The sequence below is a fragment of the Salminus brasiliensis genome, chromosome 24 (assembly GCF_030463535.1).
Source record: "Salminus brasiliensis chromosome 24, fSalBra1.hap2, whole genome shotgun sequence".
NCBI classification, from domain to species: domain Eukaryota; kingdom Metazoa; phylum Chordata; class Actinopteri; order Characiformes; family Bryconidae; genus Salminus; species Salminus brasiliensis.
This window is the reverse complement of record NC_132901.1, coordinates 27,150,297-27,164,189: the sequence shown is the minus strand read 5'-3', so window position 1 is coordinate 27,164,189 and position 13,893 is coordinate 27,150,297.

The following is a 13,893-nucleotide window of genomic DNA, read 5'->3' as shown; positions in this document are numbered from 1 at the left end:
CCCCCCCCCCCCCTGTCTCTCTTTAAATATCTTTCTATATTCAGTAACATATTAAAGCTCATTTCTGAGTCACAGTAAAAACTGGTGGAGATAAACTGCCAACATGCTTGAAGGTGAAATTTCTAATCAAATGAACCAAAGATGAAAATATAAAAATACAAACTGAAACTTTGACCATCTCACCCACCCTGCCCACCTCCCTCATCTCACCCATCTCACCCATCCTGCCCACCTCCCTCATCTCACCCATCTCCCCCACCCTTCCCACCTCCCTCATCTCACCCATCTCCCCCACCCTGCCCACCTCCCTCATCTCACCCATCTCACCCACCCTGCCCACCTCCCTCATCTCACCCATCTCACCCACCCTGCCCACCTCCCTCATCTCACCCATCTCACCCATCCTGCCCACCTCCCTCATCTCACCCATCTCACCCATCCTGCCCACCTCCCTCATCTCACCCATCTCACCCATCCTGCCCACCTCCCCCACCTCCCCCACCCTGCCCACCTCCCTCATCTCACCCATCCTGCCCACCTCCCTCATCTCACCCATCCTGCCCACCTCCCCATCTCACCCATCCTGCCCACCTCCCTCATCTCTCCCATCTCACCCATCCTGCCCACCTCCCTCATCTCCCCCACCTGTCCACCTCTCCATCTCACCCATCCTGCCCACCTCTGCCATCTCACCCATCCTGTCTACCTCCCTCATCTCACCCATCCTGCCCACCTCCCCATCTCACCCATCCTGCCCACCGCCCTCATCTCACCCATCTCACCCATCCTGCCCACCTTCCCCATCTCACCCATCCTGCCCACCTCCCTCATCTCACCCATCCTGCCCACCTCCCTCATCTCCCCCATCTCACCCATCCTGCCCACCTCCCTCATCTCACCCACCTCCCTCATCTCACCCATCCTGCCCACCTCATCTATCCTAACCATCAATTCACTCTTTTCCCCAGGCGCCTCAGCGATGGCTGCCCACCGTTCAGGGCGTGTGTACTCACTGTCCACAATGTGTGTATGTGTGTGTGTGTGTGTTTAAAGGTGGATCATCCATCCAACTTATTCCACCCACTTCATCCATCTTACCCACCTCGCCCATCTCACCAATCCCTTCAGTCTTACCCACCCCACCCCTCCTTTCCATCATACCTGCCACACCCTTTTACCAATCCCACCCACTTCACCTACCATACCCACTTCACCCTTCATAGCAATCCTTATTAAATCCTCTTATTCACCTCACCCATCTTACCCATTTCACCCACCTTACCAACCTCACCAATCCCTCCCACCCCACCTCGCCCATCTCACCAATCTCTTCAGTCCTACCCATCCAACCTCTCCTGTCCATCCTACCCACCCCTGCCATCCTACCTACCTCATCCCACCCACTTCACCTACCATACCCACTTCACCCTTCATAGCAATCCTTATTAAGTTCTCTTATTCACCTCACCCACTTCACCCACCTGACCAACCTCACCAATCCCACCCACCCCACCCTGCCCATCTCACAATCCAACCTCGCCCATTTCACCAATCCTACTCACCCCACCTCGCCCACCTCACCCACTTTACCAGTCCCACCCATCTCACCTCACCCATCTCACCAAATCCCACCCACCCCACCCAACCTCACCCATCTCACCAATCCTGAGGCTGGGCACTGCCATCACAGCTGCAGTCTGGAGTGGAGTCTGACATTCATGCTGATGAGTAACCCTCGTGCTTCAGTGAGGAGGAAATCCACACTGCCAGTTTGTGTTTTGAGGATTACAGACTTACAGACTCAGGATGGCAGATAACTGTTTCAAATCAAGCCAGCCGTGTAGCCGAAATTGCTCTTGGTAATCCACGATGCTTAACACCAACAGAAATACACAAACCCAAAATGCATGCATGATGGGAAACATGACAAATAGCAGCAAAAGGCAGAAGCAGGTCACCATCGACTGGCTTAAGCATCAACACATTTATAAGTACAGGGTGGGCCATATTATATGGATGCACCTAAATAAAATGGGAATGGTTGGTGATATTAACTTCCTGTTTGTGGCACATTAGAAGCTTGTAAATAACTCATGAAAGAATAAAGTTAAAAAACAAGCACACCATTGTTTTTCCTGTGAAATTCTCAATAAGTTTGATGTGTCACATGACCCTCTTCCCACTGAAAAAAATCAAGTTGGATCCAAAATGGCCGACTTCAAAATGGCCACCATGGTCACCACCCATCTTGAAAAGCTTTCCCCCTCCCATATACTAATGTGCCACAAACAGGAAGTTAATATCACCAACCATTCCTATTTTATTTAGGTGTATCCCTATAAATGGCCTACCCTGTATATTAAGCCTGGATGGGAAAACACAAGTAACCTATTTAACCCAATCAACCCACATTAGATATCTATGGACGTCCACATGCTGTTGGCCAGCCGGTCCCAGAAAAGGAACACTGTTATGCTGTTTACATTTCATGTTACAATTTTACTTCGCAATAAAATGCTGATGGTGTAATTCTGCATTAGTACTTGAAAAGAAAATGCTAACATGCTCTTACAGCCTTAAACACTGAGGCCAAGCAGCCAAACATTACATTAAATATACTGCATACCTTACAACAGGTAGCCTGGGGGGAACGACTACACACTGATGGTGGAAATATACATAAATAAAAGTGAATTGAATCAATTGAAAGACATTTAAAATAGATGGTGTCAGGAGCCTATGAGCTCTGCCCAAACATAAGGCACATAAATTCATCACCAAGCCCACAAATGCACTCACAAGCCTAAACATTCAGTAGCCAATGAAATAAGTTGTGGGCGTGACCATGCCAAAATGTAGCTTGGATGCAGAAGTTTGAATGCAAACAAATTACAAGTATCACAAGCAGCTAATTTAAATAATAATAACAATAATAATAATAATAATAAATCTATGTTTGAATTTATGTAAAATCAACAGCCAATCAAAGCCCTTCTTTTGAGCCTTTCCACAACACTGCCAAACAGCCAGTGCCTTGGAATAGATGAGCATGAAAAGCTCTCCAGATTCAGACAATTCTTCTAATTACAGAATTTAATACACTTTATAAATGTAGTTATTTATTTATTAATTTATGAATACACTTAATTATTAACTTTATTTAGTAGCAGCCATTGCTTTACTGTATAATTTTGTAGGTACTGTAGCTTACATAATCTCCATTGAAAACTATTTCCATATTCTCTAAAGTGTAGAGGCTGTTTCTCCAGTCATGCATATCACTTGTAATGTACTGTTTGTGTGATGATGATGATGATGATAATGATGATGATGATAATAATAAACTGGTATCTCAGTATTTAGACCCAGTGACACATAAGAGCTGTTAAACAACTGGTTTTAATTCCCTAACGATCCAGACTAGAACCACGCCTTATTAAATTGGCATGAACGGAGCCCAGTGACTGTGCAGCTCTTTAACAAGAGCAGACGGAAGCAAGAGGTCCCCTAAGGTCGCTCCGGTCTGCCATGCTTACAGCTCCCTCACACCTCCAGCCTGCTCTCTCTGCTGTTCTCACGGCTCTGGGGGCAAGTCGATTGTCCTTGATTACACCGCCTGCATCTTTCATGAGCCGTCTTCTTTGTGAATATTGAGAGAGTGGACTTTCGGAATCCAAACTCTTTGGGAGTGTGTGCATGTGTGTGTAAGAGGGTAGTCTTGCCTTCCCTTTATGATGAATAAGAAAGTGTGTAAACGGACTGAACAGATGGGGGGAAATTGGCTGTTTAGGAAGTGCTTCGCTGTGAAAGATGAGTTTCTGATGGCTGTTATTCCACCTGCTTGCAAAGTCATGATACCATTTTTATTAAACTGGTTCCCAACCCTGGGCCTGCTCCAGCACACCCACAGCAAGAGTGTTGAATCAGGTGCTAGCAAAAGCAACTCCACTGTCATTTGGGAAACATCACCTTTTATATAGGCTCCTAAGACAGGACTCGGCCTGATCTTCTAGTGAAAACGTCCACATTGGTCATTTTTATGTCTTGTAAAACGACCCATTGCTACGTTCAGAGGAAATGCGACCTCTAGTGGTACACTCTTAGAGTGTAAAATGCACCTACACTTAATCTAAACCCTAATTCTAAACGTAAGCATAGTGAAGTGAGGAATTCTTACCATTTTTCCATTGGTGTAGGCCCAGGTTTCTCAATTTTAAGCTCCAAAAAGTTCTCCAAAGCTGTTTCTCAATAAACGCTCTTCCGTTCTCATGTTCTTACCTGACATCATCTTCCACTCCCCACGCTGCATTCCAGTCCTCAAGAACGAATTCACCAAGAATGGTTAAAGCTCACAGGTGTGTTCTTTCTCCAGGAGAAAGGAGAAAGGAAGAGGAAAAAAAAGAATACTAATGAGTCGAAATATTGGTCATAAAGTTGATTAAATTTTTAGTTCATTCAATACAAACAATATTTAATCTGTGATGTTGTTCTTGCGAGTTCGTTATTGTGAGGTAACCTTTCAAGAACATTCTTCTCAAGAAAACAACGAGTTCACATTCTTGGTATTGAGAAGCAACCGTTATCTTTCAGGGCTATTTTTTCCATTCTTCTTCAAGTGCATAACACACTGGTTGTGGTTGTGAGTACCAGCTCAACAGGTCTACCAGTGGACGGAAAAAAAGTAAAAAAGATATAATTATCCAATAGGTCATAATTTCAGAGTGGAATGATGGGATGGTTTCCCTGTATCTCCAACTCATCTGGCAGGTGTTGACCCTTGTTCCTGGCCCAGAACTTCCACCCTCAATATCAGTGTTTTCAGGTTTTCGCCCCTAAAAAAATATGTGAAAATGGCAATCGTGTGGAGGTGGGGCACTGGGGCCTTTGGGAGTATCACAGTTGGGAGTGTAGGAAGGTTGCCAAAAATCAAACGGAACATAAGGAACCATAGTTGTAAAAGTTGATGTGAGTATGAAGAACCTTTTAAGGGTCTTATCATCTCCGTTTTTGGTTCTTCATGGCACCAAAAGTGGTTCTTTCATGGGATCATTCCAAGAACCAATGGAAGGACCTTCATTTCTAATATGTATTATTGCAAAATCAACACAATTGTCTTCTTTAGGTTCACTGGTTTCATCAAGAATTGTGTTCATGCAGTACTTTTTTCATTTGTACCACATTAAAATCACCCTTTTTAGACCCTCATTTTAGGCTCAGCACACTCATAATTACCACCCAGAACTGGTTTAGAATAATTAACAAATAGTCACTGTAGAAAATGACAGCTTGCATAATTACACAACCGAAATTTCAACTGGCTCCTGTTCAGCAGCCAATCCCATGAAATCCAACCGAATCCTAAGGAGAAGGGTCTATTTTCCGCTGTATTTCTTCACCCCGGTGGGGTAATAGACTTCAATTCCTCACTGAGCTCTACTCTTTCACGTCGGAATGCACTCTCGATGATCAGGAGGCGAGTCCTCTCTGCGCTCAGCGTCTTTGCGGCATGTCTTTCTTTTTTTTTAATTTTCATCTCCAATCTCAGCCTTTGTTACCATAATCCATGCTGACTGTCCACCGTCTCATCACTGATCACATCTTGTTCTCAAGCCGGACGATTTGCTGAGAACACAATGGCCAAGGACAAGCGGGTTAATGAGGAGCTCTATCTATGTGATCTCATCTGCCAGCATCTCTCTCTCTCTCTCTCTCTCTTCTTCGCTCTCATACTCTCATAGAAAAGATTGAGAAAAAGAGGCTAAGGAAGATGGGCGGAGGATTGTGCTGCGTAAGCCGGAAAAGGTCCTGCTCTCATCGGACACAAACGATGGCTCGGAATAAATATGTGAAGTACTACAAGCTTCCTGCTCAAGATTCCTGCAGTATGTCCAGACTGTGGACGTTCAAGAGGATTACGTGCCAGCGACTCCAACCCAGTGCATCTCCCACAAAGCGAGATGCATTAAAAGGTCAAATGTCAGGCTGCATGGGTTAATCAAGACTAGGATAATAAGCGACAGTGTGTTCTCAGGAAACAGCTTGATCCCAGTCTGTGACTGTCATCCCTTCCAATCACTTGAAAAAGAAACACACCCTAGATTTTCTTGTACGTATTTTATCCCCAACCTCTCATTTTCCAGCCTCTCTTTATCCCTCAGAATTAATCAGGCTGTTTGTGTTACTGTGGCTTTAAGAGCCAGTCAAATAAATACAGCGATGGATCAGTCCTTGAGATGGCATGGCAAGGAGACATGGTGTAAACAGTACTAATCTGTAGGGCAGATGCTCAAATTCTAGCTTCGGTCATGTTCTGCAATGTTGGTGACACCTGGGGATACTTTAGGTCTGTTGGAGACGTCTTTACTCATCTTGAGGTTCTGCTCCTGGACTGAACTGGTCATGTTGTTCAGCTGTTTTCCTTGTGAATGATGTAGTGGACAGTGGAACGGCTGATTTCTAACCCATCAAACCCATATAGTCTCCTCTGCATCTCCAACCTTCTTTCTGAAGGCCTCAGAGAGCTCTTTGGATCTGGCCACGGTGATCTTCTTCACTCCTCACTTGATGAAACAACTATCAAGAGCAGACCAGACTAAGGGCCTGTCTACACCTGGCATTGTAGCTGAATAGTATCTAGATCTACTTTGACCAGAATCTGTTTACGCAGGGCGAGGGAAGCCGAGATCCACAGTAATTATTACTCGTATTAACGTTTTTTCGACAGACGTACATCTGAGACTTGCGATCTCAGAAAACACATTCCATTAATGCTTGGATCTCCATTCGAGCTCCATCGAGCTCCATCGAGCTCCATCTCTGACCACCCTCGAATGTGGTTTGCGTGATCCGATCATAATCCGATCTGATAACAGTGCATATTTGGTCTTTTTTTTAATTCTGACCAGTGAAATCCAATTGGTTTAGAGACAGCTTCTGTCCTCTGCTAAATGAACAATAGCTTGTGGACTGTGGACTTCATCTGTATCATCACACCTTTTCCCCCATACACACATACACACTCTATAAACTATCATCTAACCACTGACACTCAGCCTACGTCCCAGAATAAAAACCCCAGGGTTTGACTCTTTCCGTGTCTTTCCATCAACTTTTCAGGTCAGGGTTCAGTTCCCTGGACCGCATTTCACATTGTGTTGTGTGGCCATGGAAAAATGGAGCCGTGCTTGTAGTAAAACTATTTCAGAATCAAGTGCTGCTGATGATCGCACAATAAAGGCCTACGGGCCTCCCGAGCATTTTAAAAGCCGTCTCATAAAAAGATGGGAAATTGGTCCTTTTGGTGCTGCGTTAAGCAATTTGCCATGCCGCCACTTTCATTTCCGTCTCAGATGAGCATTCCCTAAAGCAGTTAGCCATGAGTGAAGCTGATTAGCATAAGCCCAGCGCACCTTCCCACCTGTTCACCTCAAAACAGCACACTGCACAGGCAGCCAGCCAGTGGAGAAGACAGACAGGCCTACGGAAAGGCAGGGTGAACGCTCGTTCATGTCTATCGCGGAAATAAATGGAGCTCCACTGATTTCTATTTCCTAAAGGTAATAAATATGACGCCTCGTTCCATTCACAGCCACTACAAACCATATCATGGTAGTGGCTCAGCGGCCTAATGCGCTGCCACTATGGCCCAGGGGGTCATGAGTTCGAATCCCGAGCCATGCTGCTTTGCCATCAGAAGCCGCAGTCCGAGAGGGCACAATTGACCCAGTTCTCTCCAGGTGGGTAGATGGCGCTCTCTCCCCTCATCACTTATAAACGATTATGGACCTGGCACAGATGTCTGTTAGCTGGTGTGGTGGAGCTGGGGTCCCGACTCTTTCCTCAGAGCATGTCGGCTGTTGCTGCTTTAGCAGCAAGAGGTGCATTGCTATCGCTAGGGGGAGCTATGGAGGGGTGGGTTAATTGGCAGAACCAAGCTAGGCAAACAAATTATATATAAAATATATATAGTAGATAATACACAGATCAGCCATAACATTAAAACCAAAATTGCATAGGTCCCCCTTGTTCCATCAAAACAGCTCTGACCCATCGAGGTATGGACTCCACACAGCTTCTGAAGCTGTTCTATAGTATCTGGACACCTTCAGACAGACATTGGCAGCAGATCCTTTAAGTCCTGTAAGGTGGGACCTCCATGAACATCAATTAGCCCTCTGGTCCATTCACTGGATTACAGACTGTCCTTCCTTTGAGCACTTTTGGTTGGTACTGACCACTGCATCCCAAGAACACCACAGTTTGGTTCTTGTCAAAGTGTCTCAGATTCTTACGCTTGTCCATTTTCCTGCTTCTAACACCTTGTTCTGTTCACCTGCTGTTCTGTTCAGGTACTGCAGTGGTCAGGAACTACCACAAGTGCTCCAAGGAAGGACAACCGATAAACAAAAGAATCTGCTGCTAATGCCTGAAGGTGTCCGGATACCACACCTGGTACTGCCACTGCCACCTGCCACTGGAAGCAGATCAACAATGTTCATCATTTCACCGGTCAGTGGTTTTAATGTAAAGGCTGACTGGTGTAGAGTTTGCAGGTTTAAGCTTTGAAGCATTTCCGTATATTATCACACATTCTCCAGTTAAGATAATGATCATGCACATATTCAAATGAGGTCTGTGTTTTTAATATATAGCACAGGGGAACTTTTATAAGGATACCAAGCAGCTTGCCTTTCCTCCAGCCCTGAGGGAACCCCAGCAGAGTCAACAGAGCTGCGGTATTACAGGGCATTTGTCCAGGAGATGAGTCAAGGGATTAGCCTCCCAGCCAGAAGGAGGGCTGAATTAATGATGCATCTCTTTAAGTTTATTGCCTTGCCTGAGTGAAACACAGCAAGAATATCAACACGCATGAATAACCCATGAGAACCAAGTACGGACACGCACTCATCCCTTCTCTCTTTCTCTCTCTCCCACTGTCTCTGTCTCTGTCTTTCAAGCTCGTACGCCCTTGCACCAGCTGCAGACGGCTGAAGGTGACTCTCAGACGAGATGACTTTGTTTTGTCTGGCTCCGATGAACCCGCAAGTCAGACTAATCAGAAGCTGCTTGTGTGATGCTGTGGCTGAAGCTGATGCTGAGTGTACCTTCATGTCCCCTGTAGCTGTCCTGCCCTTCCGGATGGCCAGTTTATTAGATACACCTGTCTTGTATCTATGTCAGAAACACTGCTCATATTGGTGCATTTTGTAGGTTTACAATACCTGACACCCCTTGGCCAGCAGAAAGGGACCACCATAGGACCTCGGTGTCAGTGCAGGGCTAAGAGCTGGTCCGCCAACCAGCAGCACCCAGTCTATGGTTGTCCTGTGAAAATGACCAGTGGTAAAGAGCTAAAATGAAAGATTTAAATGGAAGATTTGATTCCAGGTCGTTTTGGAGCACTTCTATTGGTCCGTTCATCATGAAACATGTTACATGACAATGGCGATGTTTGAATTCTCCACCATTGGGCTCCCTTTGAGACACTCCGTTTGAGACGACACTGGTCACGGCCAGTAAAAGGGCCACATGACTACATTAGATAAGTTAACAGGACCCTCTGAAGCCAGGTTCACGCTCCCTGACTTTCAGAGCCGTCAGGCCGCTGTATTCGTCATGCTACCCAACCCATAGTCGAGTAATGGGGAATTTTTTTGTAATGTTTCAACATTACTGAGCGACACGGGGGGGGGGGGGGGGGGGGGTGATGGGGGGCGTGAAATACACGATCTTTCACCAGGAGGAACCCGCGACAGGTCTGTCACCAAATGACATGATGCCATGTTTTTTCCCCCTTCTATTATGGTTGCCTCACCCTGTGTCTTGCGCTCTCATTGGCTGTTGCTACTCGCTGCACTTACGTCCAGTCACAACACTTTACACATTACCGGATTAAGAGTCGGCGACAGGTCCAGATGTTAAACTGCTGGGTATTTGTTGGGGGCTTGCGAGGCTTTCAGCAGTTCACACATCGCGATCGAGCCAGTGCAGAGCGAGCGCGCAGACTTTCCCCAGACGAGGCAGACATTCGGCAACTCGAAAATCTGGGCTACAGTCATGTAGGAACTAGAACCTGACATAAGCTGCTCGGGTCTACACATCCGACACAGCCTTGAGAGAATGTACCTACATGCACGTCTCTGTTTACGGACGGTTTCTAATGCATTTGCTTATTGTTTTATACACACTACACCTCTGTATCTAAATACAGTCAGTGTTGTGGAGCAGTACAGAACTGCAAATCTGTGGTTGGTGTGGCACAACAGATAACACCAACATCTGCCAGTGAGACAGTGTGGGAGACTGGGGTTCGATTGCCGGTCTGGGTGACTGTGCTGCGCTACACCAATAAGAGTCCTTGGGCAAGACTCCTAACACTACACTGGCTCAACTCTGTAATACGAGTAACCTGGTAAGTCGCTCTGGAGAAGAGCATCAGCTAAATGCCATAAATATAAATCTGGAGTATATTATATGAAACCACACTGCAATAAAATTGACAGTATTCAATGTACAGTACAACTGGAATTAATGTAAAATTAAATGAAAATTAAATGTACAGTAAAACTTGTCAAAAAGTTGTTCCATAGCTGTATATCCTACAGTGAATGTCTACCATTAATTACAGAATTGCTTTGTACTACGTGTCTGGCAGTCATTTTATTCCAGACATTTCATTAAAAAGAGCTGAATTAGCTGAATTTACAGACTATGAAGGACAGAAAGTCCCAACAGCAATGTGAAAGACTAGTGGAGAGCCGGCCGAGACATGAGAGCTGTGATTGGCCGTCGAGGTTATTATTTCAGCATAGTGATTTCTGACTGCTCTCAGAGTTCAGATATTAGTACTGTGATTAAATCTGAATAATAACTTTTTCTAACATTATAATTATTATCATCATTTCTCTGCATTATTTCAGCAGCTGTTTTCGAGCAGTTGTCATTTCTGCAAATAAATAAATAAGTGCTCTAAATAGTCAGTTTTTTATTAGGAATTTAGGAGAAATGTTGTCCATGGTTTATGAAATAAAACACAAATATTAATTTCCATAAACACTAGCCTATAAATAGTAAAACCAGAGAGCTGTATATACACTCTTAGGGGCGTACTCACTTTTGTGATACACTATATATATGATGATATGATGTTATATTATAATATTTTGTATTATTTTGTATTATAGTATTATATATAGTATTATATATTATTTTGACTACAGAATTTCACTACAACCTTTAATTTTGAAGGTAGATAGTCTTTAATACTGCAATGCCGTTTTATAAATGACAGATTTGACAGGTTTCTGAATCAGTACTTTAAATTTTTTTATTTTGCTTCTGGTATTAAACAGAATTTCCCTGTGAATTCCGCAGACGTCCTCACACAGTGTAGCAGTCTAGACGACGCTGATGATAATATTATGCAAAGGTCCCGACCTAGCATCCTGTTTTCAGATCATCTCACTCTCTAAAGAGGCTGGTCTCATCGGCAGGTTGGTCCAGTCTGAGAGAGCAGATCTAATCGAACCACGGCTTTGAGCTTAACAGATTATACGGACGGGCAGGAAGGAAGGAACGGTGTGTTTAAGCCATGAAAAACGAACAGTCAGACAAACCGACTGACTGCCATCACCCTTCTAGCTGAGCTCTCCGTATTGGGAGCCTGTGTTAATAGATCTCCGCTCAGTGATCCGTCATCTCCATCTGGGCTCTGACCTTTAATTCAGCCATCAGTTCAAATGGATGGTATTGATAAGAGGTGAGGGATTCAAAATCTGCCACAGTTGGTGATAAAGTGGACAGTTTCGGGGAACATAATTCACAGATGATGATGAGTCCAGCGGTGTGTGAAGCTTCATATTTTTTTCTCAAATTTTATTCAAAATTATTTATTCTGGTTGTGAAATATGCTCTGAGAATTCCATCTAAGCTGGTAGCCAGCTGGTTAAGCTGATCAGCAAACTGGTCATACTGGTGGTGGACCAGTGTGGGCAGGCTGGTCATGCTGATCAACCAGTGTTGCTATGATGGTCAGGCTGGTCAAGCTGGTCATGCTGGTAGACCAGCTAAAACCTTTAAACAAGGTGACCTCTTGACCGAATGCTGACCATATTTTTCCAACAATGCTGTTCATTCTTGATTAACATATTAAATAAATATTTCAAAATGATTAGTTTATTAAGTAATATTTGTAAGACAGTTACACACACACACACACACACACACACACACATATATATATATACAATAAATGTAAACTGGGAGAGTGAGGACGGACACATGCCTCCTCTAACACGTGCAGCATCACCGGGCGACCAACGCACTCAGGGGAAAGCATTGGGTACCCAGCTCTGATGCATTGGCTAGCAGACGCCTGTGCCGGCCAGCATCACACTAAAGTAATGTTGGGAGAGAGAGACAGCCAGAGCCATCTACCCACCCCGAAGGAGCAAGGCCAATTGTGCTCTCTCAGGCTCCGGTTGCTGGTGGCAGCCCAGCTAACATGTCCATGTGAAGCCTGTATGGGGCCAGAAAGGTTTGTCCTCGGGTCCCACGTTGGCCCCAAATATGGATACCCACCAATATGGATCAGTGATGGGACCAAGAGGGGTTAAATATGAGCTCTATCTGGGTTCTACACTGCAGACGGGGCCTAGATAGGACCCATGTGAGATTACACACATGCACACACCCACTCAGAGCCCATGCCCACCTGGAACCCACCTTAGCCGCCCACGTTCCACCCATGCGAACACCACAAGAGCACTCTGGCTGGGAGATGATTGGTCTAATAATTAACATCCGTATCAATAAAATCAGGGAAAAGGAGGAACAGATGAAAGAGCTCTTATTAATAAAAGAGCTTTGAGAGCAGCTAATTAATAATGAACTCATATCTAACATCCTTTGCTATGAGTTTTATGAATGAAAGACTCAGATCTAGATTGAGCTCAGCTGACGATCAATGGGAGAGGTCACACTGATCAAATGTCGCTCTATTCAATTGCACAGGGACTGCAGATTCCACACAGGTGAGGTGGTCCGGGGGCTGGAGGCATAGATAGAATGTTAATTATCAGTTTCTACTGGGGGGCTGTTAGCTGAGTAAAATCCATGCCTAGCACACACCCCTGAGGAACCTCCAGCACCACACGCCCGGCTCTCTCTGCTCCAGCGCACCTGATTTAATTCAGAAGTGTTGATGATTAGCTGATGAGCTCAATTCAGTGTCGAGAAGCAGGGCAGGGATTCTCCAGGACTCCAGCGTCCAACACATGAATGGCATACTCCATAGCCCACCAGTTAGCATGCCGAACTGGTACTGGAAGCTGTAATGGAGGATTTTAACAAACTGTATCCAGGTCTTTCTAGGTTTGAAGCTTACCCACACTTCACATGGTGGGGCTATGTGAGCCTACTCTGGTTCTCTTCATCATAGTCATGGGCTATGTTCACACAGCAGGTGAAAGTGACCAGATCTGACCTTTTTTATGACGTTTTCACTTCTGATTTGGGCAACTTTCATATGTGGGATTGAAATCTGATACATATCAGATATGCTGCAATGCGAGTCTGAACAGCCAGCCAAATCTATGTTCGCTGAGGTGAAGGCAAACTGAATGACAGGCAGCAGTGAGAGAGGTTTTCAGTGCTGGGATAGTGGGGTAACAGACCTCATAAATATTTGGGATGATTTAGGGTTCGAAATTTCGACAGAAACTGCTGAACGTGGCCACAAGAGAGCACTGCTGATAAACAAAGTTTAAAGAAACCCAGGACCCAAAAAATCAGCTTGATTTCAAAGTGGAAATATCCACACTGGTCATAAAACTACCCCCAAAAAAAAACACCAAGCCCACTGTAGATAAAAATTTAGCAACATGCTAAGTTCAA